Below are 26,250 nucleotides of genomic sequence, written 5' to 3'. Positions count from 1 at the left end.
TTCTTCCCTCTGGGTTCAAAAATCTTTCTTTTTTCCCCAAGGGAAGTGTGGTCAGGACTGGATGTTTTGCAGGAAGGTTTGGAGTTTTACTCACAGATCCCTCGCAGGGTCTCTGATTTGCTGGGTGCGTGCTTTGTGCCCAGGATCAGAAATTCACTCATATTGACTATCCCTTACAGCAAACTAATTTCAAGGTTCTCACAGATATGCCAAAGCTCAAAATCAACCGGCATGTAAAAGTCCAGCCCCATCCATCATGCATTGGGTTCAAACATCTACCACCCTCTCTCTGATTCAGGTTAACCCTCAGTCCCCATGAGCTTTTGTGCTGGACTATCTCTCAACTCCATCTCATCCTGTTATAAGTGACCCCGATCAGCTGGGATGCTCCAGACCAAAAGGATGGACTGCCAGATCCAGTGGGCAGGTGAAAAGTCAGACCTTCATTACGTTAAACTCCCTCAGGACTTCCCTGGAGGTCCAGTGGTTGAGGCTTTGCCTACCAATGCAGGGGGTGCGGGTTCGATCCCTGGTTAGGGAGCTAAGATCCCACATGCCTTGTGGCCAAAAAACCAAAACGTAAAACAGAAACAATATTGTAACAAAATTCAATAAAGGCTTTAAAAATGGTCCACATCAAAAAAAAATCTTTAAAACAAAATCTCCCTCAATGTCTAATATACTCAACCTTATTCATAATTAAGGAAATGCAAATGAAAACATCTCAATATGTTTTATTGAGAGGGTGGTAAAGACTGTTAATACCCAGTGCTGGTGGGGCTATAGGCAAACAAGTACAACCAAATACTGTTGGGGTAGCGAGGAGAGGGTGTGCAAATTAGGAAGACACTTTGGCAATACCTACAGAAAATCAAATTGCATCCACTAGTCAACATCTCGGAAGTTAATTCTACACAGATACTTGCCCATATGCACAAAGAAGTAGGTACGAGGATTTCATTACAGCATTGTTTACAATAGACAAAGACTATATATAATTTAAGTATTCACCTGTAGCACATCCATATTTGAAATGCTGAGTTGCCAAAACCTAATGTATTGTCAGATCCTTTATGTACCCCCCAAAAGGATACACACTTTATCTATCTATCTATCTATCTATCTCTCATCTATCTCTGATTTATAAGCCAGACAATATTTGGAAGAACACAGAAAAATTGTGGTTTCTCTGGGAACTGTACCTGGAAATCTAGGCCATAAAAAAGACTTTCATTTTACCATTCACACTTTTTTACTGTTTCCATTCTTTATTTAAAGGCACTACCTCCATAATAAAAAAGTAGTTATAAATACCTTAAATAAATGAAAATGTCTTGATTCCCCCCCCCTCGCCCCCATATTCCTGCTGTTCCTGACTTTGAGCCATTTCCCCCACTTGGACCACAGCAGGAGCTCTCTGTTGCCCTTGTTCTCATTCCTCTATGAGTGGTTGCCTCTGCATCACCACGGGATTCGTGTGTGTCACCCTACCGAACACACCATGATCTCCTGGCCTCACCTGGCTCCCAGATCATTAGCCACTTGCTCCATCTCAGTGGCCGCCGTGGCAGAACACTTCCATGAAGACAAACATGGCCAGGAACAAGACCCCACATTCCAAGGCATGGGATCTGGCTTCTAGAGCAGCTCCCCAAAGGGGCCAATGGAAACAGGAGACAGGAGAAAGCCAGGCAGCCAGCTTCCTCTATTGCCTCTTCCTTCCAAAGTATGGATTCTCCACACAACCTGTCCAGAGACTTTTTGCTCAGCTGAGCAGGTTCATCTGATGCCTCCTTGTGGCTTGTTGTGAAGCAGTGGCCATCGCAATGACAGTGACCCATCACCATGCTGTGCCTCCCATCCTTCCCTGCCTTCCTCCCCTTCTCCCTCACTCTCACTGCCCTGGGACTGTACCTCCCAAATAAGCATCAGTATTTAATCTCCACCCCAGGCTCTCATTTCTAGGAACCCCAGGCTAAGATCACCATGCTGACAATTACTTGTTTCTAGGTCTCTTGGTATCTTTCAAATTTAGGGTACGAAAGGAGACTCAACCTTTATTAGACTAGAATTCAGCTTGATCTGAGACCTCTTGGATACTGTGGTAGGAAGAATTCCAAGATGGCCCCTAAAAGGCCACCTCTTGTAGAATCCCTTCCCTTTGAGAGTGAGGAAGTAGGATGTGGGGACTTGTGAATATGATGACATATTACTCCTGTGATTACGTTACATTATATGACATAAAAGTTTTGTGGATGTTACTAAAGAAGGTCCCTAATCAACTGACTTTGAGTTAATCAAAAGGGAGATTATCCTGCATGGGCCTGACTTAATCAGGTGAGCCCTTAAAAGGGACTCAGCCCTTCCTAAGATCAGAGGGATTTCTCCTGCTGGCCTTGAAGGTGCAAACTACCATGCTGTGGAAGGGCTGTGTGGCAGGGAACAGTGGGCAGCCTCTAGGAGCTAAGGGAGGCCCCCAGTTGACAACCAAAAAGAGAGCAGGGGCCTCAGTTCTATAACCACAGGGAACTGAACTCTGCTGGCAATCTGAAAGAGTTTAGGAGTGGATATCTCCCTAGCTGAGCCTCCAGGTAAGAATGCCTTGATTTCAGCCATGTGAGACCCTGAGCAGAGGATCTACAGACACAGCAAGGCAATACACCTGTGTTGTTTAAGCCACAACATCTGTGGTCATTTGTTATGCAGCGATATAAAACTAATACAGATATCCAGAAGTGTGGTTTCACTTCAGACTAAAAGGAAGAGGCAGCTAACTGCACAGACAGCCAGAGGAGAAAGACACTGCACCAGAGGGAAGTGGATCGAGGAAAGAGAGACTGAGAGAAACCAGATCCAGGCATGCCAAAGAGATTTGTTTACTAAGCCAGAATTAGCCAGATTCCGTAGCCACTCTGGATACTTATAATTGCTGTTATCTTTGTATCTTCTGCTCTCATGTATGGGAATAAAATAACAATGATGATGATGATGATGGTGATGATGGTAATGATGATGGTGATGATGATGATGATGGTGGTGATGATGGTGATGATGGTGGTGGTGATGATAATAGCACAGTGGTAACCCCTTAGTTTGCACAGCCCTTTATAGTTAACAAAACCGGTATATTTGTTTGCATGTTTGATTCTCCAAGATCCCCGGAGAGAATACTTTCATCTCTATTTTACAAATGAAGAAAATGAAAACAGAGATTGGAAGCCTTTCCATAGTTACACAGTTATTAAATGGCTGTCCAGGACCCAAGGCTCATGGCTCCCTCCCAGAAAAGAGAAGAATGAAGAAAGAGCAGCTGTGTTCCTTGGGTTGAGGCCACACGAACAAGCCTCAAAGGCAGCCCTACTCATACTTACTTAGAGGAATTTTGGCACCTGGGAAAAATGGCACCAGAGTCCCTCTCACCCTATACATGCTTTTCTCTAACCAGTAACAGGTCAACCATATAACTCTTCGGCATTTTACTCAGTGAAAGATTAGGCTGGTCATCATCTCTCCCCTCCAGGCATCCCACACTCTCCCCCCTGCACCTCCTCCCCTTTCCTCTTTCTCCTCCCCCTCTTCCCCTACCTGTTCTTACTCCCAGACTCTGCCCACTAAGAATACCATGGCCATATGGAGGTATGAATGAATAATGTTGGCTGTACATGCCTGTCTCCAAGCCAAGAGAAAGTGTGCATTTTAAGAGGGTTTTCCCACGGCCTTAACCCAAAAAAGGGATTGTAATTATGTGCATTTGAGGCCTTGAAATATAAGTAAGCTGCCTAATTTGCAAGAAAGCCCAGCATCTACAAGGAGTTTCTGGGTATGGGATTAGCCTTTTCTCCCCCAGATGACTATCTTATCAGTCACAAAGGTAATTATTTGCAACTATTTGTTGTTATTCCCAGGGAAGAGTAACTGGAGCTTGCCTTATTGTCAGACTAGGGTTACATCAGAAACGAGAAAACTCTTAAAAAAGCTTAAGGTGCAATTATTTGCCATGGGAGCAAAACATTTGTGGTCAATATGTCTAGTGTTCACCAACACCCACGTCTCCCCGCTTCCAGACAACGCTCCTCGACCCGGCCCCCTTGCAGGTCTGTGAGCTCTGTGACTACGTCTGGCCAACGGAATGTGAGCAGACTGTGTGTCACCATCAGACGTGATTCTAGTCTCTCTCTTGCCCTACCATGAGGACCAAGGGGGTTACATGTTCCAGATGATGAAGCTACAAGAAGCTACAAGGAGCCCTCATCAGCCTGGATCTCTGAGAACCACATGGAGGACAGTTGCCCTGAAGAGTCACTCAGGCACCTTTTACTTCATGTGGGTGAGAAGTAAGCCTTTGTTGTGTTCAGGTACTGAGATTGGGGCTGCTTGTTATTAAAGCATAACTAGCTTATCCTAACTAATATATCACATAACTTCACTGAGCCTGTCTTCTCTTTGATGATGTGGAGAAAACCTGCCAGCCTTCATCCTAGGGTAGCTATGAGGAACAGATGAAACCACAGACAACTGCTTTGCAAACATGAATCGATGTCAGGACAGATCAGGGAATGGGCAGTTCACCAGAATGGAGGTTTTGTTGACACTTGGTGCTGTTCCTCCATGTCACCAGGGATGGCCCTGGTGCAGGAGGCGGGGAGGACTGGGTGGTGGACATTCTTGTGAAATGAGGTACTGCTTAAGAGCAGCAAAAGCCCTGAGGGCCCAGAAAACAGCAACACACATTCCTTTTAGTGCTCAGTTCCACAGCTGTCCACTGCTATCTGCATAACTGGGTTCTAAGACCTAGCTCCATTGGGAGGTGATAGTCCAGAGCAACATGAAATAACTCTCAGCTGCCTCTATTTCCTCAACAGTCAGAGCAGAAACACTAAGCACTCTGATTCCTTATGCTAACAGACCCCATCCCTTCCCCAGGGCTCCACTGGGCACAAAGTAGCAGCCAGAGACTACTTCCCAGGCCCTCCTAGGGTTAGGTGTGACAATGTGATCTTGTGTTTTCCAAAGAAAGCGTGCAGAAGCGATGAGTGCAACTCCTGCATCCCTTGTTTTAAAGAAGAGCCTTTATACTCAGCTTCTCTTTCCAGTTCCCACAATTGGAAAGCAAATGTGCCAGCCACACAGCTCCAACCATGCAGATGAGCACAATGCCCAGGGGAGAGCTGAGCCACAAGACGAAAGGAACCTGGGTCTGAACGCTCTGTCAATCACAGTGGTCCCGCCAGCCTGAACCAGCTAGACTGTTATGTGAGAGTAAAACATACCTTCATCTTTTTTAAGCCACTCTCTCAGGACTCTGTTATAGCAACTTCACATTTATACTAACTGATACGCTGGATAAAAAGAGGCTGCAGCGAATGTTTTGGTTTATTTCACATATGCTTTCCAAGAACCCATAGGACCAACTGCAACAAAAGCAATCTTTCTTATTTATGAGCCTGGCTAAAGATCGCTTCCTCCCTAAGAAGGAAAGCCAGGTCCTTCTCCTAGGCAGGTAGCCTGGGGGCTCTGAAGGGTCTAGCAATCTATTACCCCCACCATCTAACACTCCTCACTTTCCCCAATAATCCAAGGAAATTGTCTCTCCAGCTTGGCTGCCACATTCTCAACAAAGTGGACAAACTCTATGATGGGACTGGCATAAGAATAAAGTCTTAGACCAGAGGAGCTGCCATGGAAGGGGATGGCAGGTCCCCCTGGTATCCCTGCCGGGGGGGGGGGTGATGGAATAGAGTAAGAGGCTTGGGTAGCCTGTGAGTAATGTATAACTCCCTTGTGAATTGCAGTGAAATTGAAAACACTGTCTTTTTATGTAAATAGAGATATTTCAAGTACAGATACAAACATGCGCCCTTTGCCGTGAATGTCTCTTAATCCACAGCCCACCCTTTCCTGCTTCTTAATGGCCTCCATCTCCTCTCTGCAGGTCCTATCTTATCAGTCTTTTAGGGCCCAGAACAAATGCCACCTCTTCCCCTCGAAAAACCTGCATGTTGTCCACACCCAGATCCATCGCTCCCTTCTCCAATCAGCTAAAGCATTTTTATCTGTGCTTCCTTGGGGACACTTGGAACTTTGTACCTTGTAGATGGGTTGGTGAAGATGCATAATGAAGGCTTGTGGAGTAGCTGGAGAGAGGATCTTTTAATGAGAACATCTAATGTCTGTCTCCTGCTTTCTGCTAGGGGACATGATCTCACTTGATTCTTATGCCAACCCTAGAGTCAGGTACTACTGTTACCTCCAGTTTAAGGACAAGGAAACTGCAGCACCAAGAGATTAAGGAACTCATGGTCACCCAGCTAACAACTGGTGGAGAAGAGATTTCAAGCCAGGAAGCTGCAGTGGAGAGCTGACTGTTATGATCACTGCACAACGCTGCCCTCATTCATGAGAGGGAAAAGTGGGTACCCAAGAAGCTGGCACAATGGAAATATCCATACCAGAGGAGGTCACTGCAGACAGGAACAGGCACCCCTATGTTCAGAAGCCCCCTGGGCTTATGTGTGGAGAGCCATCACATGACAGCAGGCTTGAGCTTTGAGTTACTCAGCTGAGACTGCGAAACAATTCTGTCAATTAAGTCAAACATCTGGTCAATGTAGCAAAAAATCAGTCACCAGGGGTCTGGCCACAGACCCAGGGCCCCTTCCAGGCAGTAGATTCTTCCCCAGGCTCCAGATGATGGAAGTGAGGCTTCCCTAATTCCCAGACCCTAATTTGCATGTTCCCCTTTGATTGGCTGGGAAGATTCACACCTAATGCAGCCATTAGGACATCATGTGAGCAAAGGAGGGACAAATCCTGTGGGCTCTAAAAAGTGCTTCAGAATGGAGAGCCAAATTCAGCGCAGATCCAAAAAGCACATTCCCAAGCTGGGTGGTAAATTCTGTACCGCCTGCTGTAGAAAAATGCAAATTGCCATAATAAATGCTGATTATCCCAATTACCTCTAATTGTCTGGCTTGTGTAGCAAGAGCATTAACATAGGAGAGACTGATAAGGGAGACCGTGTATTTAGCAGAATACCCTATCCTGGGAGTTGGGTTACAAATGAAGTAGGTGAGCTGGGCCAGGAGGCCCCCTCTGTGGTCCCTGGGAGGGATGTCACAGAAAGACACGAGGGCTTCACAGTCTCCCAGCTGCTTGGGGACAGCACTGACGCAGTGACATCTTTATGCAATGGTCATTAAATGCTATTTTAAAAATTGGCCGTGTGCTGGAGAGATAAGGGCAGAGAATATATGCTTGTTCTCCATGCCTCCCTCCTTCTGGCCAGCTGGGTCTGCGGAACACCTAGTGGGGAGGGGAGGCTATTGGCTGGAACATGACATTATTTTCCATCATTGTAATGTAACATTTGATTCATCCATTTATTTAATCAACCAGCCAGGGAAAGCATACACTATATACCAAGCATCTGGAAACACAGAATTTTAGAGCCAAGAGTGACGTTAGAAATTATGCCCACTGAGTATACAACAATCGTATCAGGTGATTCATTCCTTCCAGTAGCAAATAATTTATAGAGTTTCTACCACGTGCCAGGCACTGTTCTAGGCTCTGAGGACACAGCAATGAATAAATGAGACAAAACAAAAACAACAACAACAGAGGAGAGACAGAGAATAAATGAGATAAACAAATAAAATAAAGAGCATACTAGAAGGTGGTAAGTGCTGAGGAAAAGCAAGCAGGAGAGAGGATGGAGATTACTGATGACCGGGCTTGAGGTTGAAATTTAATGTAATTAGGGTGACATGAAAGAAGATGACATAAAAACCTTAAATGGTAGTAGCAATGATAGACTGGCCCTGCCTCTAAAAACCACATGCTTTTAGTCAATATCTGAATAAACTAGAGGAAAATTTGATACAAGACAGAAAAATGTGGTCACCAGTTATCGACAAGTGCATTAGCTAAGGTCTTACGTGTAATTATGTAGGCTCATTCTTTATTAGCTTAGGTAAGATCACAAGGCTTGCTGGGACCTCTTAATTCTGTTACAGCATTGATTAAGGCTGAGCAAATGCAAAATGCACGATTTGCATGCACCCTTGTGGAATTAAAACCTTTCCATTTACTGATAGAGCGATAATTACTATAAGGAACACCTCAGCTAAACCGAGAAATGATTTAATTTGCCAATGAAGAGGAAAACAGGGCCTAAGCAAGGAATCTTCACTTTGTCTTGGTCCCAGGACAGAAGCTTGGTATAGGCTCAGACAGATGGGGGAGGCCCTGAAGATGGCTGGATTATGAAGGAAACTATCCAAGTGCCACCATATGCTCTTGCCCGATTCCAGGTACAACCACTGGGCTTTTGCTGAAGATGTCTCCTTCAGAGATACGTGAACCTCATTCCAGGACACCCCACAGGTGCCCTCAGTACTCGATTCACAGCCTTCCTGCCCTAAGCCCTCTCTGTCGGAAGAAGCCCTGCCACCACATTACTCTTTTCCTTCTTCCATCCCAAGCTTTTTTACTGACATCCTTGTAAAGCAATTCCAACTCATCAATGGGGCCACAATGAATACAACCACAGGGATACCTCACAAGTGATAGCACTCGACAGTTTATAAAGTTTTTGCGTCTGTTACTTCATCGATCTTTACAAGAGTCCTAAATCTCTGTTTATGGATGAGGGCACCAAGGTTCGGAGGAAGGGTCCAAGGTAACAAAGAATGGAAGCCAGGCCAGTCTGGCCACAATACGCATGTCCACCATTACCTCATCACGACCAGTTGTCTCCAGGGTCCACTGTGCCCTTCTTTTGTGGCTGGGCATATGGCTTCCAGAAGGAAGACAGCATTTCCAAGCTCTTCTTGCAACTAGGTGTGGTCACAGGACTAAGTTCTGGCCAAAGAGGTGTAAGGGACAGAGGTATATGCGACTTACAAGAAGTGTCCTTACAGGCAGTTGTGATATACTCTTATCAGAATATAATTTGGTTTTCATCCTAGTCCCGGCACAGAGCTCCTAAAACCCTTTGTAACTTCCTGTGATGAGAGCCATAAGGTATCCTTTGCTACGTTAATGGTGATTTTTGGAAAACACCTAAGGGTAGGGGCTGGTTGCTAGGGGAGTGAACCATTTAGTTAGAAGGTTGGAACTTTCAGTTCTACCCTCCTGACCTCCTGGGAGGGGAGACAGGCTGAACCAATCACCAATCGCCAAAGATTAATCATTCATGTGTCTATGACGAATCCTCATTAAAAATGGTTTGGAGTACTTCCGGGGTGGTGAACACCTGGAGGTGCCAGGAGAGTGGCACACCTGGGCAGGGCATGGAAGCTCTATGCCCCTTCCTACATGCCTTGCCCTGTGCATCTCTTTCAACTGACTGTTCCTGAGTTATATTTTTCTATAACAAACCAGTGAGCTAGTAAGTAAAATGTCTCTCTCAGTTCTGTGAGCTGCTCTAGCAAATTAATCAAACCCGAGGAGAGGGTCATGGGGAACCTCTGATCTATAGTCAGTAACTCAGAAGCATAGAAGACAAACTGGACTTGCAACTGAGGTCTGAAGGTGGGGGCCAGTCTCGTGGGACTGAGTCCTTAACCTGTAGGATCTGACACTGTCTCCAGGTAGATCACGTCAGAATTGAGTTGAGCTATAGGACACACAGCTGGTCTTGGAGAACTGCTTGGTGGAGTGGGGAAACAACACACATGGGAATTAGTGTCAGAATCATAGAAGGTTTTGACCTTTCCCTCTTCTCCTTCCTGCTGCCTGGAATGTAGATATGGTGGCTGGAGTTGCACTGGCCATCTTGGACCAGGACGTGAGTTTGGAAATGGAGGTCATAGCCAGCAGGGCAACAAGGTGGAAGGAGGCCAGGCTGCCTAGCTGGGCTTTTATGTAAAATGGAATAAACTTTTAATGTCCAATTTGGATTTTCTGTAAGTCAAAGTCATACTTCATCCTAAATAATATTTTATCTACAAACAGAGCTGGCCTTGGAATACCGACATATGCCTTTCTACCTCTGTAACCAGAATCCTAATTTGGAGGCTCTTCTCTCCCCTGGACCATTGCCATAGCTCTTCATTAATCTCCCCTGCTTCCGGTCCCGCTACCTCAAACCCATTTTCCACACCAGGAACAGAGGGACCTACCAAGGATGCTCATCTGGCTACACCCCTTCCTGCCTCAAAACCTTCAATGGCGTCCCATTTGCTGCAAGATGGTGTTCAAACCTCTTCTCGCAGGCGCTAATGCCCCACGACCACACCCCCTAGCTCTACAGAGGAATTCTCACAGTTCCCCGCGCAGTGTTTTAAGCCAGGCTACTTACTCCACTCCATCCTCCCTGCGTGTATCACACCATTGCTTGCCCTGGTGTATTTGCTTGTGCCATCTCCTCCGTCGGGAACAGTGACCTGCCCCTGTGGTCTGGCCATCTCCTAAATGTCCTTCAGTGTGAACTCAGGCTTTAGCACTGCAGGATGCTTTCTCTGATCTACTTCTTATCCCCACTCCAGACCATGTAAACTTCCGGCTCATGTCCCTATGCTACACTGACCACACTGCAATATAATCATCTCCTATGTGTCTCTCCCCTCCACTATACTGTGAAACCCTCTAGAGCAGGGGTCCCCAACCCCCGGGCCACCAACCGGTAGCGGTCCTCTGCCTGTTAGGAACCGGGCCGCACAGCAGGAGGTGAGCAGCCGGCGAGTGAGCGAAGCTTCATCTGCCGCTCCCCATCACTCCCCATCGCTTGCATTACTGCCTGGACCATCCCCCGCCCCTCATGTCCATGGAAAAACTGTCTTCCATGAAACAAACATTTTGGTCCCTGGTGCCAAAAATGTTGGGGACCACTGTTCTAGAGTAAGTTCTGGTGTCAATTTCATCATTCTCTCACTGGGACCTGGTAAAGACCTGGCCAAGCCAGACATTCACATTATTGATGAAGAAATAGATGAATTAATTGTAGCAGACTCTGTTGGTAAGTGGCCCATATCTCCTCAGGGCTCACCATTCCCATGCAGGCTGATGGCTTCACACTCCAAGCATCTGTGACTCTATCTAAAGGCTTTCTCTGGCCGTAGGAGCTCACTGAGCTAGGGCAGACAGGCCAGAAATGCTGAGAAATTACTTCCCCCTGCAACCAATCTTGGATGGGAGATGGTGGATAAATACCCTGGCTTTCTCACCCCTTGGGTGGGACAACTCTGAAGTGTGACTTATACAATTTCCTTTGGTAGGCAGAATAATGGCCCCTCAAAGATGTCCACATCCTAACCCTGTGAATATGTTAGGTTATGTGGCAAAGGGGAATTAAGATTGCATATGTAATTAAGGTGGCTAATCAGCTGACCTTAAAATAGAAATAATCCTGGAATATCCTGGTGGCCCCAATGGAATCAAAATGGCCCTTAAATGTGGAAGAGGGAGGCAGAAGAGGGCAGAGTGATGCAATGCTAAAAAAACCTGCTATGGCTGCCTCTGAAGGATGAGGCCATAAGCCAATGAATGTGGGCAGCCTCTAGAAGCTGGAAAGGGCAAAGAAGTGGATTCTGCCCTCGAGCCTCCAGAAAGGCAGCATTGCCAATACCTTGATTTCAGCTGTGTCTGACCACTTGTGGACTTCTGAACTATAGAACTATAAGATAATACATTTGTTCTTTTAAGCCACTAAGTTTGTGGTATTTGTTACAGCAGCAACAGGAAACTAATGCACTCCTAGAGGTCCCCAGTGGGACTGAGTCCCAGTTGTTCAAATCAGTAATTTGCTCATTAACACACCCCGTATCGGCTTCCTGCATTTCCTGTTCTCACTTCCCTACTTCTCTACTCATGCTTCCTGAGTTCACCCCCAAATATTCTACTTACCCTCAAATCCTCACCTGGGTTTGCTTCTAAGGGGACCCAACATAAGATATTAATTAATTGGAAGAACTAGTGTTACTTGACCAAAAAGGCCTGGGCTCTCCTGACCCAGGATTTGACCCAGATCTGATACCTGACAGCTTTAGGAATTTTGGGCCAATTAAGTTCCCAGGATGATCAAATTTGTGGGAATTTGGAGAGTTAAGAGACATCCCGCAGTTACCAGGGATTAGGGGAAGCCCAGCAGTGGCTCATAGGGAGAGGTGTGTTGGATGGGACGGAACAGAAGGGAGAGAGGGCAGGTAGAGCAGCAGTGGGCTCAGAAGGGCCACCCAGAGAAGGGTGGCAGTGACCTCCCACTCATCCCCGGCTTCCCTCAGAAAGGCGCCCATGGGAAATAAGAAGCTTTAACCTGAAGGAAAGGATGGGGAGGACAGTAGCTGGAGAACAGGGTGGTGGTGGAGAAGCGCAATGCTCTAAAGGCCCTACCAGGGGTGTACCAGGGCTCTCACCCAGTGTACAGAAAGGAGGGAAAAGTGGTGCAGCAGGAGAAGTCAGACTCCAGCTAACTGTCTCTCTTTAGCCACCAAGCACGTGGGATAGAGGGATGTTCTTCGCAGAGAATCCAGGAGATAGAATAAATGGGATGACCTTTGCAGGCCCATTCAAATCTGAAGTTTGGAGCTTTTATGACCTTAAGACAAGATGACAGGATCACCCCAGGGAGCAGGCAACAGGGCCAGAGAGGGGGAAGCGGGGGAGAACCTATAAATGCACTAAGCAAAAGTCTTCCCGGTGCAACTACTGCCTCCGCTAGGGGATGGGCCAGAAGGAGGAAACAGAGCTCTGCCCTGCAGAGCTCCCAGTCTGAGGGCAGAGACTCAGCCCTATCTTCAAGGAGACCCTGATATAATGGGGGGGGGGGGAGACAAGGCACCCACTTGAAAGACACCCACTGGCCACACATCCAACAAAACCCTGGATGAGTGGGTGTCTTCACCACGAGGTGATATGGACAGAGAGGAGAGGACCCCACTCAAGAATCTACCAGGATCGCTCCTTCTGGAGGGCAAGCCACAGGGTCTTAGGCTGGGCACAGCATGAGATTTATAGGTAGAATGTACTCTGACCCACTTCTGCTTCTCTACCCCGACTCAGATCACCCCAGGCAAGCCACTCCTCTCTCTACCTTAATTTTCTCATCTGCAAAATGAATACTTATCTCAGTATTTGGAAATTTGAATGAGGTGATGATGATGATGATGTGTATGGTCCAAAAATAAGGCCCTCTCCCCTTCCCCTCTGCCCCCCTCCTAGGTCCCTGGTGTCCTTTCTTTGATATCAGTCGGTGAGCGGAGGGGAGGAGCTTCCTCTAGATCCCATCTTGGGGCAGGCTCAGCTGCCCATGTTCCCAGAGCCTGGACTCAGCCCGCGGACACTGTAACAGCCTCTGGGCTGGAGCCAAGCCCTGGATTACAGGACGTGACATCCCCTCCTGCAACCGCACCCCCTGCAGTCCGGCCACACTCACATCTCAGCTGCTCAGAGCTGGAGACACAGTGTCTGCAGGACATGGTGAATTACTCCTGGCAAAGTTCAGAGTGATGCAACAGGGATTTTTTTAGGTGAGTTATCTCCAGACTGGGAGGTAAGAAGAGAAAACAAGGAAAACCTCTCAGAGAGGTCTCGCACTGCTCAAGGACATCTCAGGGGCAGGAGGCAGGGGCCCGGCTCTGCTCTCTGGAAGCACATAGGGAACGTGTGCCCTCTCTCCTGCACAACAGCAAGGAGACAGCTCTGACTGCAGGAGCTTCTGATGGGAAAAAGCCACCCCAACCTCAGGGATGGCCCAGTCTGATGGGGGAGATACAGCCTCTGTCTTCAGCGGACTCCCAGTCAAAGGAGGAAAACAACCTCCGATTTCAGGAAGATCTATCAGATGAAAGACACCTGAAACTCAGGATGCCCCAGTCTGAGAGGGGAGACAGACCTGAATTATGGCATCTCCCATCATGATGGAGGGGGGCACAGTCCCTGCCGCAAGTGGCCCCAATCTAATGGGAGCAGACAGCCTCTGCTTTACGAATCTCCAAATCTGATGCAGGACACTCAGCCCCTGCCTCAGATCCCCAAACCCCGGCCTGAGGGAACTCCTAGTGAGAGGATTAGAACACACTTAGAGAGCATCTGTCACAAGCCAGTGCAAATGTCACCATGTGGAAAGGGATATAATGGGCTCATTAGGGAATGATTTCCCTGAATCGGATGTGCGTGGGGCTGCCTTGCAAACCCCTCCACCCATCTAACCCCAAGCCTCGCTCATGACTTTCTTTAGTGGACCGCAGGCCCTGCTGACCTAGAATGGGAGGTTTAGCGTCGATTCCAAAAAACCTTGTCATTAATTCTATCAGTGTTTAGTGAGCACTTGCTCTCAGGCAGGCAGTGGGGCTTCAGAGATGAACTTTTTGAATCTGGTCTCTGCCTTCCAGCAATTCCCACCCAGTGTCAGAAACAGATAAGGGAACAAGTCCTCCTCCCACTGCCCTTCCTCCCCACCCCAAGCACCGAGAGATCCCATAATGCCCTGTTTGCATGTTCCAACCCCGCCGGCTGTCGGGCTTGCTTTGGCCATCTCTGTGACCTGTGCCTGGCACGGAGTTCAGCCCCAAAGTTGGTGTTCAACAATTACTGGCTGCATTTAACACACAGCAAGGCAGGTATCAATACACTACTTTCTACACTTTTCTATATGCTTGAAACTATCATAATTCAAGAAAAAAAAATGATAAGAAAGACATGCAATAAAACCACATAGAAAGGAGAGCAAAGGGAAATGGTCAGCATTCAGAGTGATGGGGAGATTCAGATTTGGAGGGATCTGGGGGTGTGGGATGCAGGGACTGGGCCCAGATGTAGGTTATGGTCAAGCAGTTTCTTTGGTGGTGAGTTAGTGCATACTCTCCATTACTAAAGAAAACTAACTAAATAGCTAGATAGAAGTGGTTCATAGAAAACCAGTGAGACATGAGACTCAACTTCAGGTCTGGGCACCTGAAGTCCAAAGAGGAAAAAACTCCAGAGTGAAAACCATACTAAGAGGAGAGTGGACAGAGTACTGAGGAGCCAGGAGGGGGCTGATCTGTGCCTGTTGGGTTGGGGGGTGGGGCGGGAGCACGTGGCACAGGAAAGCTACACCCCCGGCTCCCGTCCCGCCTCTACCTCTTACTCGAATCCTCTCATCTCTTCTCTTCTTTGGCTTCATCTCTAAACTGGAAATAACAACAGCCCTTTCTTCCTTCCTGGCCAGTTTTGAAATGCACTGAGGTGACAGGTGTAGGGGACATCGAGAAGGGACAGGAGCTCCCCCGAGATGACCATTAAAGTGGGTTGAATGGTCCACCCTCCCCCAAAAGATAAGTCTACCTCCTAACTCCCGGAAGCTGTGAGTGCTGCCTTGCTTGGGAAAAAGGTCTTTGAAGATGTAATTCAGTTAAGGTGATGAGGTCATCCTGGACCCCAAATCCAATGACAAGTGTCCTTCTAAGAGACAGTAGAGGAGATAAAAAGACATAGCAGGGAAGGCCATGTGAAGACAGAGGCAGAGACTGGAAAGTTCCTGCCACAGTCAAGGAACACCCGGAGCCACCAGAAGCCAAAAGAGGGAGGAAGGATTGTCCCCCAGAGCCACTGGAGGGGGCACCACACCACAGCCTTCATTTCACACCTGTGGCCTCCAGAACTGTAAGAGAATACATTCCCATTGTTTTAAGCCACCCAGTTTGTGGTCATTTGTTATGGCAACCAGAGGAAACGAATACAGCCATCACCACTGGTGTTCATGCTGTTTATTCTCCGTGAATCCACCCCGTCTCCTAACCATTCTCTTCCCCCTCTGACCCCTGGGTCTGGTCCCAACCAACTGCGTTTCTCAGACTTCCCTTTCCTCTGGCTTTCTTGGGTTCTGTCACTGGCGGGCACCAACAGGAGACTGGAGAGTGAGGTGTGGTATTTCTTCCACCACCCTGCCGTGGCGCCGGCTTCATGGCCGTTCTGACAGTGGCTGTGTCCTAAGGCTACGGCTCTTGTGGGACAGTCCCTCTCCCCGGCTGCAGCTCTCAGTGTTCCCTCTGTTCTCTCCCCTGGCTCTGCAGTCCCCAGGGCTGGTAACCATTCGTTCCCTGCCTTGTTTTGCAGGGAGTGTACCAGCCCTGGTGTGTCCGCTGCCCTGCCCACACCTCTGTAAACCGTCCCTTCACTTATCCCTCTGGTTAACGCTGGGAGTTAGTCATCCTTGCAGCTGGGTCCCTGCCAGCCAGTGTCCATCTGCCTGGGGCAGAGGGACAGACTTGTAACCTCAGAGCCAGCCCCTTCCGTTTGAATTCTCACCGGCAGAGGTTCCTCTCTAAACAATCACATTGGGGGACAATGGGGCCCTTGGCGCCCGAAGCATGTGCCTGGGTCTCAATGTCCTCACCTGTCATACATCCCCAGCTTCCCTGTGGAATCCCAACTAGGACTTCCCTGCCCCAGCCACCTTGGTCCCCTGAGGCATGCCCATTTGGGAAAGGGGCGATCATGGGGTGGGCGTGCATCGAAGAAACACAGCACCCCTCCCCGCTGCGCCCCCCATGCAACAGAAACCAACAGTGAAATTGCGCCAAGTGTTTTCCACGTATCCAGTGAGTCAAGAGGCTGTTTGGGGGCTTCCCTGGTGGTCCAGTGGTTAAGACTCCGTGCTCCCACTTCAGGGGGCATGGGTTCAATCCCTGGTCGGGGAACTAAGATCCCACATGCCTCACAGTACGGCCACAAAAAAATAAAAATAAAAGAGGCTGTTTCTTGTCTGCTCTTAGAGGAATTCCCTGAGAGAGGGAGAGAGAGAGAAATTTGGAAGACTGAGCAGCCTGTGTGATGACCCCCAACCCCATCCCATCTCCCCCCGTCTCGGGATCCGCAGCCTCCTCCTGCTTTGGCCCTCACATCACCTCCCGTTGCTCTGACTGTTCAGCTCTGACATAGGCGACCTCCAGGCCTGGGCCCCACTTCAGGGAGCACCAGGAGGGGGGCGGAACATGAGAGGCAGGAGACAGGACAGGGGGTGGGGCATGCGCCCCGGGTACCACTTGGAGTGTCAGAGCTGGAGATAACATCAGGGCCACCTGAGCCAACCTCTCCTTCTACAGAGGAGGCCGAGGACCAGGAGTGGCAGGTCACACCCAAAGTGTCCCTAAGCCTGAGGACAGTGGGCTGAGAAGAATGTGGGCAAACCAGAGCGGGTCTAGCAGAACCGGGCCTGACAGGTGATGGGTGTGGGAGCTGATGGCCAAAAAGGAGGAAGAGCTGAGGGGCCAGGGGACCCTGCTTGTGCAATCCGAGTCTGCAGGTGAAGGCATGGGGCTGGCCTGCAAATATCCGAGGGGTATCAGGCCAAAGGGATGGACTTCTCAGTGGCTCTAGAACTTCAGCCAGGGCAGGAAGGGACAGCGAGGCAAGTCTGGGGCTCAACAACCCAATGACTTTTCCAAAAACTCAAACTCCTGGGAGATGGGTCTGGCCTCCTGGCAAAGTAGCAAGCAGCCCATCATTGGATGTGTTCAAACTGGACTGTCGTGATTCAGGGATGCTGCCGCGGGGACCTCTGTAAAGGATGTTACTCTGACTGCTAAAATCTCTTCCTGATACACCTGAGCTGCCCTGTGGAGGTGGCACGGTGTGGAGTCCAGAGCGTAGACTGGAGGCAGTTGACCCTGATTCAAATCCCTGCTCTGTTATTAACAGCAGTGTGGCCCGGGGCAGCTCACTGAAGCTCCCTGCTGTAGAATGGGCATGAAAATACCAGCACCCCCTTCACAGGACTGCTGATTCATTCTGTATCACATCAAGAGATGCCCTCTGTGAGATGGCTTGTCATGCACCCACAGCCAGAACAGACTTGCCCGTAGGAAGAAGGTCAACAGGGGACCCCATGCCTGCAAGCAAGGCTGGCAAGAGGGTGCCCAAGTGCCCAGAAGCAGTGAGGCCCACTTATTCACAGTAATTTAGTGAACTTTATATCCCCAAGTATCCCACATCTAGTGGCATGGTCACAGGGACCCAATAACCTGTCCAAACGCATGCATCCCCCCACACATAGGGGTCTTGATGATAAGCTCCCTTGTGTGTTCACAGAGGATAAAGACGATGTGGTTATAAAAAAAGCTTGGATCTCCCCCACCTCCCCCCTGCCCTCCCCACCCCCATCTCTGCTCTCCATCTTCCCTCCCCCCTCCCCCCACCCCTTCAGTTTCTCTTGTTTCCTCTCCTCCCAGAGCTGGATAGGTGTCTCTAGGTCAAAACAACTGATCGATTCCACCAAGTCAGGGATCTAGCAGGCAGGGCTTTGTGAAAGCCAGGAATCTGGGGACTTATTCTCACAATGAGAGAGCAACCACTGCCTGCCCGAACTTTTTTCACTTGTTTGCCAGCTGAGTTGGCATCTGAAGACCCGACCTGTTCCCCACAGCAGCAACTCAACAGAAGGGGGAGGACTTGAGGGCATGGGGAGCGGGGCAGGGGGGCACTGTGGTCTTTTTCAGTCCAATAAGGATTCCCAGGCGTCCTGCCAAATGACCTTGGGAAATGGTCGGCTGAGTGCCCCCTCGGTCCCCATAAAGCTCCAGATTTACCTGCTCTGAACCCGTAGCATTATTCCTCAGAAAGCCTGGCAGCACGGCGCATTTCGCTCCTCCTGATGCTGATGTTGGTATGAATCACTCAAGAAACTGCATCCTGTGGCTCCAAGGAGAGCCTATGAGGAGCCCTGGATGTGTCATGACTCCGAGTTTCATTGAAGACAACGATATTGTATTTTCCCCCTTGGCCTCTCCTCTGCCTGTGGCTGTCATCCCCACCTTCAGTTACCTTGGCGGCCTGACAGCCCAGAACCATGTCATTCATTCCCCAAACCTCATTTTCATTGACTCTCAACTTCCTACGACTGTGATTCTCCTTGGCCTGGAATCTCCTGTCTCTTTCCACCCTGGTGTTCACACCCTTCCCTCACTCTGGGCTGCATCCCCCCAGCAGTTCTTAAGCATCTGTTTCTCAGGCTGTTATGGAAACAGGTCTCATTGGGTAAGATGCTGGCGCAGAGGCCCTCCTGTGCCATCAGAGGAACACAACGCATGCCTGGCCCATCCCTGCCCCTCTGCGTCTGGCTCCCCCTGTCTTCCCAAGGCCAGCTCACACCTCGTCTTCCCAGTTCCATGTCTCCAGTCTACCTTCTTTCTCCTCAAAAAAGGTGACCTCCTGGGCCCAGCCCAGCTCCAAGGCTCTGCTCTCTGCCAGGTGTTGGCCAGGAGTGATGGATCTAAACTGACAAGCACCCCCAGCTGCCACCCCTTGACAAGAAGTCCTGTTAAGTATCGCAGGTAACATCATGCCTCCCCTCAGCTTAAATATCAAGTCTCCAGGAAGCTCCTGAAAAGGAGACAGTGTCTGTCAGACTAGAAAGCGTCTCTGCTTCAAAGTCAGAAAAACCTGAGCTTAAACCCCAGCCAGGCCATCTGCTTAGCTGGGTTAGGAAAGTGACATAACCCACCTGCGCTTCCATTTCCTCACCTGAGCCATGGGGAAATGACAGATAGTGGCCAAGACTTGCTGAGTCCCAGGCATGGTTTCAAGCGTGTTATATATGGCTGATTCATTTAATCCTCCTGACAACCCTGAAGGCAGGCATTGCTGTTATCACCCCCATTTAATTGATGAGGAGACTGAGGCACCGAGTGGTTAAATCACCTGCCCAAGGATATATGACTATAAAGCGGTCCCGCAGATCCACCGTGACCTTAAGCACTATCACACACTGTCTCTCACACATGTCCTTCTCGCTCGTTGGGATGCAACACCCAGATACTCTCTGGCACACAGCAGGCGCTCAATAAATGCAAGATGGTCTTATGGTTGTTGGTAATCTAGACATGGGGTCTTCAGGCAGGCCAGTGGGACGGGATCGGTGTAATGAGGGAGACTGGAAAAGGGAGAGCAGGGCACATGCAGGTAAATCATGACTCTTCTGAAGTAGTTTCCTGGGGCGGCCTTAACAAATGGCCACAAACTGGGTGGTTTAAAACAGAAATTGATTCTCTCTCAGTTCCGGAGGCCAGAAGTCTGAAATCAACGTGTCGGCAGCACCCTTCACCCTCTGAAGGCTCTTGGGAAGAATCCTACCTTGCCTCTGCCAGCTTCTGGGGGATCTTCAAAATCCTTGGCCTTCCTTAGCTTGTGGCTGCATCGCTCCAATCTCTGCCTCCGTCTTCGTGTGGAGGTCTTCTCTGTGCCCCTTTGTGTCTTATGAAGAGTGGTGAGATGATGCCTTTTTTGTCTCTTATGAGGACACCCATCTGGGGACTAGGGCCCACCTTAATCCAGGATGATTTCATTTCAAGATACTGATCATCTCTGAGGTCCTGGGTGCACTTATTTTTGGGGGGCCACTATTCAATCCACTACGCATTCTTCATGCTCCTTGCGTAGAGAAGGTGATGCTAGAAGACCCTGTGTGCTCCTGGGTCTTGGAGGAAGATGAGTATTGCGCCACATCAACCACTGAGGCAGGATGGCGGCTAGTGGGGACAGCCGGGGCTGCACCCACTCTCATGGTTGCTGGAGACTGGGGTTGCCACTTGCATCCCATACACGGAAGAGGGGCCGCCAGAGGTCGGCATAACCCCCAGAGTTTGCCAGAAGACAGGGTCTGGGCTGGGCTGGGCTGGGGATCCCAGCACCTGCTCTGAGACTGTGAGACTGCATTTGACTGACTGCTGTAGCTGTACTGCTCTGAGAGGTCAGCTGGACCAAAAGAGCATCGCAGGGAAGAGACCAGGATATGAGCCCAGCGGGTCCCTGGAGGGAAAGTGGAGAAGAAGGATTTGGGGATTCCACTCAGTATCAGAGACAAGCACCGGCTGCCTCTCCCCAGTGCTGGCTCTGGCATGACACAGAGCTGTGTGCAGGAGATGAGAGGTAGGGATGGACAGAGCGGGGTCCCGGGCCTCGGGGCTCGCGGTGTGCCACAAGGGGGCGAGGAGCGTGCACAGATGGGGTGCACAGAGAGCTCTGTAGGTTGTGCAGAGAAAGGGTACTATCAGCACTGACAACCGAGTGGTTCTCTTTGTTTCAGTGGGAAGATTTGATGGCACGTGTAGGGAATGGGGATAGTGAGGCCGAGAGAGGGGCCCTTGATCCCTTCCCCAAGTGCCAAAACTAAGGTTCTCCTCAGAGATGCTTTTTTAAAAAGCGGTTTCACGCCTCTTATTTCAAGTCTTCACTCTTGTGGCCCCTTCCATCCTGTGGCACATTCCAGGGGCACTTTCCCCTATGGATCCCAGGTCGATGGCACCCCCTGGAGGGTGCTGCCTATGAGATGGGTCTATTGGTCTGGGTTACAGAAGGGAAAACGGAGGTTCAAAGAGGATTGGTGATTTGCCCCAAAACACACAGCTAATCAAAGGTAGGGCTCGGAAGAGGGTCTAGGGATGTAGAATTCCAGCCAAGCAGGCTGCCCCAGGGCAGCATTGTGACCTTTCTGAACCCTAGGCATGTTTGCCTTCCTGGGCTCCTTCCTTCACAAAAAGATATTTAAAATTATATTTTATGATTGCATTGGTATAACGAGGAATATAATCCAGACTTGATTAAACATTAAAATATTTTCTTCAATCCTAAATTTGAGAATGGGTCTAATCTGCCCAACATGGCTTCTGGGACCACTTACTGCCCTGTCCCAGCCTGGCCTGGTGTGGCTCCACCCAGGCCACCTCCCTGGACCTCAGTCACAGGGGCTTCCCTGCCCCACCCATACCCCAGGCCATGTCAGGGGCTGGATCATCAAATATGCAAGTCTTTAGACCCCGCCCATAGCTACTGCAGTCCCCTGAGATATTACCTGCCTCCTGTGTGCTGTACATTTCTCCAGACTCACCTCCTCCAAGCAGCCTTCCTTGATAACCCAAACCTATTAGGAGCCCCACTAGGAAATCTCTTTGTATGGAACCATCTTGAAATTCCCTTTGAACTTTGTGTCTCCCAGCCTCACTGTAAGTATTAAGGGTGGGGCCATGTTCTCCTGTGGGAACCACTCCCCAGCTACACCAGCAAAGCCTGGTACAGAGCTGGGCACGGAGGGAGCCCCATGAGCGGGAGCAGCCCCTGGGTCAGACATGCCGAAGTACTTGCTGTTTTCCATTCCCTGCTGGGGAATGTTGCTACCTCCCCTGCTTTCCACCTGGCAAACTTGTATACATCCTTCAAAGCCTCAACTCAAGTCTCCTGCCTCCAGAAGCCCTCCTTTACCTTCCCAGAGAGAATCCATTTCTCCCCTTTCCTACTCTCCCTCGTTCCCAGTGCACAACCCACTAGAGGACAGATCACACCACTCCCTCGTCATCCTTTATGGGGCTGTTTACCCACCACTCTGGGGCTCTCCTGACAACAGGGCTCAGCCCAGGCCTCAGGAGTCGTTGGTGACCTGATGGATGTTTTCCACCCTGGCCGCAGCCCGTGCTCAGTGGGAAGCACAGTCAGGAGCAGCATCCTGTTTCCAGCCTACCTGGGCTGGACCCCGAGGAATGTCTCAGGTCTGGACGCCAAAAGGCCTAGACATCTGGTTCCCCAAAATCTCTTCCCATCTTCTTCATTAATTAAAATCACCTTCAACTCTTGATCATTGGGGAATGGATTATCTAGGTCATATCTACAGTTCTCAGCCCTGGTTGCACATCAGACGTATGTGAAGCTTTTATAAAATTCCAATGCCTGGGCTTCCAGCAGATCAATTACATCAAAAATCCCGGTAATGGAACCCACCCAGCATCAGTATTTTTGGTATTTTTAAAAAAGACTCTTCAGGTGATTCCAATTATCAGTGGAGTGACTAGCACTCATCTTGCTGGTGGATTTTCTCATCAAAAGGGTCCCCTTCTGTTCTCACGATGTCTATCTTTTGGCTCATTTCCTAAGCCAAGGGGATCTGCTTGAAGGTTGGCTGGGAAGAGTTTACACTGGACAGTGTGATTCGGCTGCCTGCCTTCAACATGGTTTTCTCCATTGTCTGTGGTCCAGAGAGCGTCTTCCACAAGGTCACTCAGCTAGAGGATGGCACAGCTGAGTTGATAAGTAGGTCCTTTCAACAAATGATTCAGTGGTGGGCAGGGCAGAAGGACTCTCACTAGGGGACCAGTGAGTCTTTTCCCAGCACCCACGCTGCAGAGGTGTTTCTGCTCTGTCTCCCTGGGTAACATCTCTCCAGCCTCTAAGTGGCCAGCTTTGGGCATGTCCTGTCATGTCCTCCCAGTAAACAGACCCCCAAGCTGTGGCTACACACCCTTCATTCCCCGTCCCCTCCAGAGCACTTGCTCTAAGAGGCCCAGGAGATGACACCCGCACCCCACTTTGGGGACCCGACGCTCCTCTCCAAGCCCAGGAAGGAGAGATGTTTAATTCCTCAGACAATGCCACAAGAAGTAGTTTACATGCACGTGGAATGTAACAGATGCAGCAAACTGTGAATATCGTAAACCTGTTTGCGGCTTCTCCTCCTCCGCATGACAATTAAAGAGATAGCTTGGGTCACACGTGCAAAGTGGCAGCATCAGGGCAGGAAGCCACAGGCATAAGCTGACACAAGGGGACAAAGTGTCCTGTCCGCTGCATGCTAGACTCCAGGCTAGGGTCCACCCTGCCCCCTCCTCTTCCTCCTGGGTGGAGGGACAGTGTGTCCTGGTACCCTGCACACCCTTCCTTCTCCTGTCCCTGATCCGAGACATGAGTGGGGGTGCTGAACCCATACTTTGTGGATCCTCATACTCTTACTTGGTCCACAGAATAACCCTACGAGGCAAATGCTATTATTGGCCCATTTTATAGGCAAAAAGTAATAAATCATATTGTCACGATTATCACCACGATCAAGGTTAACATTTGTGCATATTTACTGTTTGCCAAGCTCTATGTCCTTTACCCATATCAATTCATTTAATCCTTGCAACAGTCCTCTGAGTAGGTACAATTATTATCCTTATTTTATGGATGGGAGAAACAGAGGAACAGAGAGGTTGAGTAACTTGCCAATGGTCACACAGCTAGAAAGCAGAAGTGCAGAAATAATCTAATCATCTGTTGAGTGAGAACAACGGAAATTCAGGAGCAAATGATATAGACACAACCCCATCTCTCACAGGGCAGGCAAATTAACTTGCTGAGCATCCCTCGACTGGACAGCATGGGGCCAGGACTTGAACTAGGAGCTCTGGTTCTCTGAATTCAGTATACTTTCTGCTTAACCAAGCTCTCAGCCTTTTCTAATGCATGCGTGTGTGTATGTGTGGTGAGTGTATGTGTATGTGTGTGTGTGCACATGCACCTGTGTAGTATGTGAGAGGCCAGATCTGAAATTTATTTTATATTGATACACTTAATTAAGAACCAGTCACTGTTTTTGGCTATCCTTCTGATCATATAGTAGGTCTCAACAAATATACTGATGAGTTAAACTGCATCAAATCCAGCACCATTCCCTTCCCCGAGCATCTACAGACTGGAGATGTAGCAATATTACATTCCAAGAAGTCAGTATAGACAAATAGTTGAAGGGCAGACTCTAGAATTTTGCCTGGCTCAAGACCAAGTTCCTACACGTACCAGCTGGGAAACCTCCGGCAAACTGCTTACCTTCTCTGGGCCTCAGCTTTCTCACTGTAAAGGGGGATGAAGATGGTTCCTCCCTCACAGGATTAGATAAATATAAAGCACTTAGAACAATGCCAGGCACTAGCACTCAATAAATTACAGCTATCATCGTCATCATCACCATCATTACACTTAATAGGACATGTGTCTCTATCTTTGTGCTAAAGCGCACTTGAGAAGATTCTCTTTCCTCAAGCTGACAAGTGGTAAAAACCCAGAGGAGGGGGGTCAGGCTTCACACTCCTGACACAGTGGCTACAGGGTCAAGGGCGCTGGGCCTGCAAGACAGGACACACGGGTTCTCTCGTCCCAGCTCTGACATCACACAAGGTACTTCCCCCACACTTGGGCCTCAGTTTTCTCACTGGCAAAATGGGAAGTGTACTAAGTAACTTTTAAAGATCCCCTCCAGCTCTCACTTTCTGGAATTTCTAGGAGCTCTCTCCTGACTCCTTCCTGCTATGAGCGTCTGGTGCTGCCACCCAGGATTCTGAGAGGCACCCTGGGTTGGGGGGACATAAATCTGAGTATGTGTTGTTAAAACCATACGGAGCAAGGTCGTCGATTCACAGGTAAGGAAGCTGAGACGCACAGCAGGACCCCAGCCAAGTCAGTGGCAGGCCCGGCCCAGGGTAGGGGCTGCTGGCTCTCTGTCCTCACCACAGAGCCTCCCTAGAAAGCCCTGGGCGTCTGGGAGGATGAAGAATGTGCCAGGATCCCACTTTTGTGAAGGGCAGAGCCTGAATGCTAACTCAAGTGCATCTGTCTCCATAGTCCTTCTTTCCTCCACTAGGTGAGGCTCTGCCAGCCCTAAGAATCTGTGCTGCTGTGAAATTAGTCTGGGAAAATAGTTTGAGCATAAAACCTGTGAATTTTTTTTTAAAGGCCTGCTTCTAGGAAAACCTCAAGGACTCTTGAAAATCGATGTTTGGGTAGAGACACGCATCTCCTCCCCTTTTACAGGTCCATATATGGAAGCCTCAGGGGCTAGTAGAAAGGATAAAAGTAAACAGTAGATTAGTGCTTACTGTGTACCAGGCTTTGTTTTAAGAGCTTTGCATATATGAACTCATTTACTTTTTTTTTTTTTTTTTCTAGAATTCCAGGCTGATGTTTATTTTCCCTCAAGACTTTACATACAATTCCAACGTGAGTGTTTTGGGTCTTTTTGGAGTATAATTGCCTTTACAATGTTGTATTAGTTTCTGCTGTACAATGAAGTGAACCAGCTATATGTTGGTTCACCTATATCCCCTCCCTCTTGGGCTTCCCTCCCCCCCCCATCCCACCCATCTAGGTTGTCACAGAGCACAGAGCTGAGCTTCCTGTGCTTTATATCATGTTCCCGCTAGCTATCTATTTTACACACGGTAGTGTATATATGTCAGTCCTAATCTCCCAATTCGTCCCCCCTCCCTTTCCCCCACTGTGTCCACCTGTCCGTTCTCTATGTCTACATCTCTATTCCTGCCCTGCAAATAGGTTCATCTGTACCATTTTTCTAGATTCCTCATATACGCTTTAATATACGATATTTGTTTTTCTCTTTCTGGCTTACTTCACTCTGTTTGACAGACTCTAGGTCCATCCACATCTCTACAAATGACCCAATTTCATTCCTTTTTATGGCTCAGTAATATTCCATTGTCTATATGTACCACATCTTCTTCATCCATTCAT

General features: G+C 49.0%; 1 protein-coding gene across 1 annotated transcript in view; it reads right to left on the bottom strand.

Annotated features, from left to right (window-relative positions):
* The window catches only part of LRFN2 (leucine rich repeat and fibronectin type III domain containing 2), a 177,162-nt gene that overhangs the window by 53,827 nt on the left and 97,085 nt on the right, over positions 1-26,250 (bottom strand). The gene's annotated exons all lie outside the window — the stretch shown is intronic.

Source organism: Balaenoptera ricei, chromosome 11 (genome assembly GCF_028023285.1).
Source record: "Balaenoptera ricei isolate mBalRic1 chromosome 11, mBalRic1.hap2, whole genome shotgun sequence".
In the NCBI taxonomy this organism is placed as follows: Eukaryota; Metazoa; Chordata; class Mammalia; order Artiodactyla; family Balaenopteridae; genus Balaenoptera; species Balaenoptera ricei.
The sequence above is the reverse complement of the archived record's forward strand: the minus strand, read 5'-3'. Positions and strand labels throughout refer to the sequence as shown.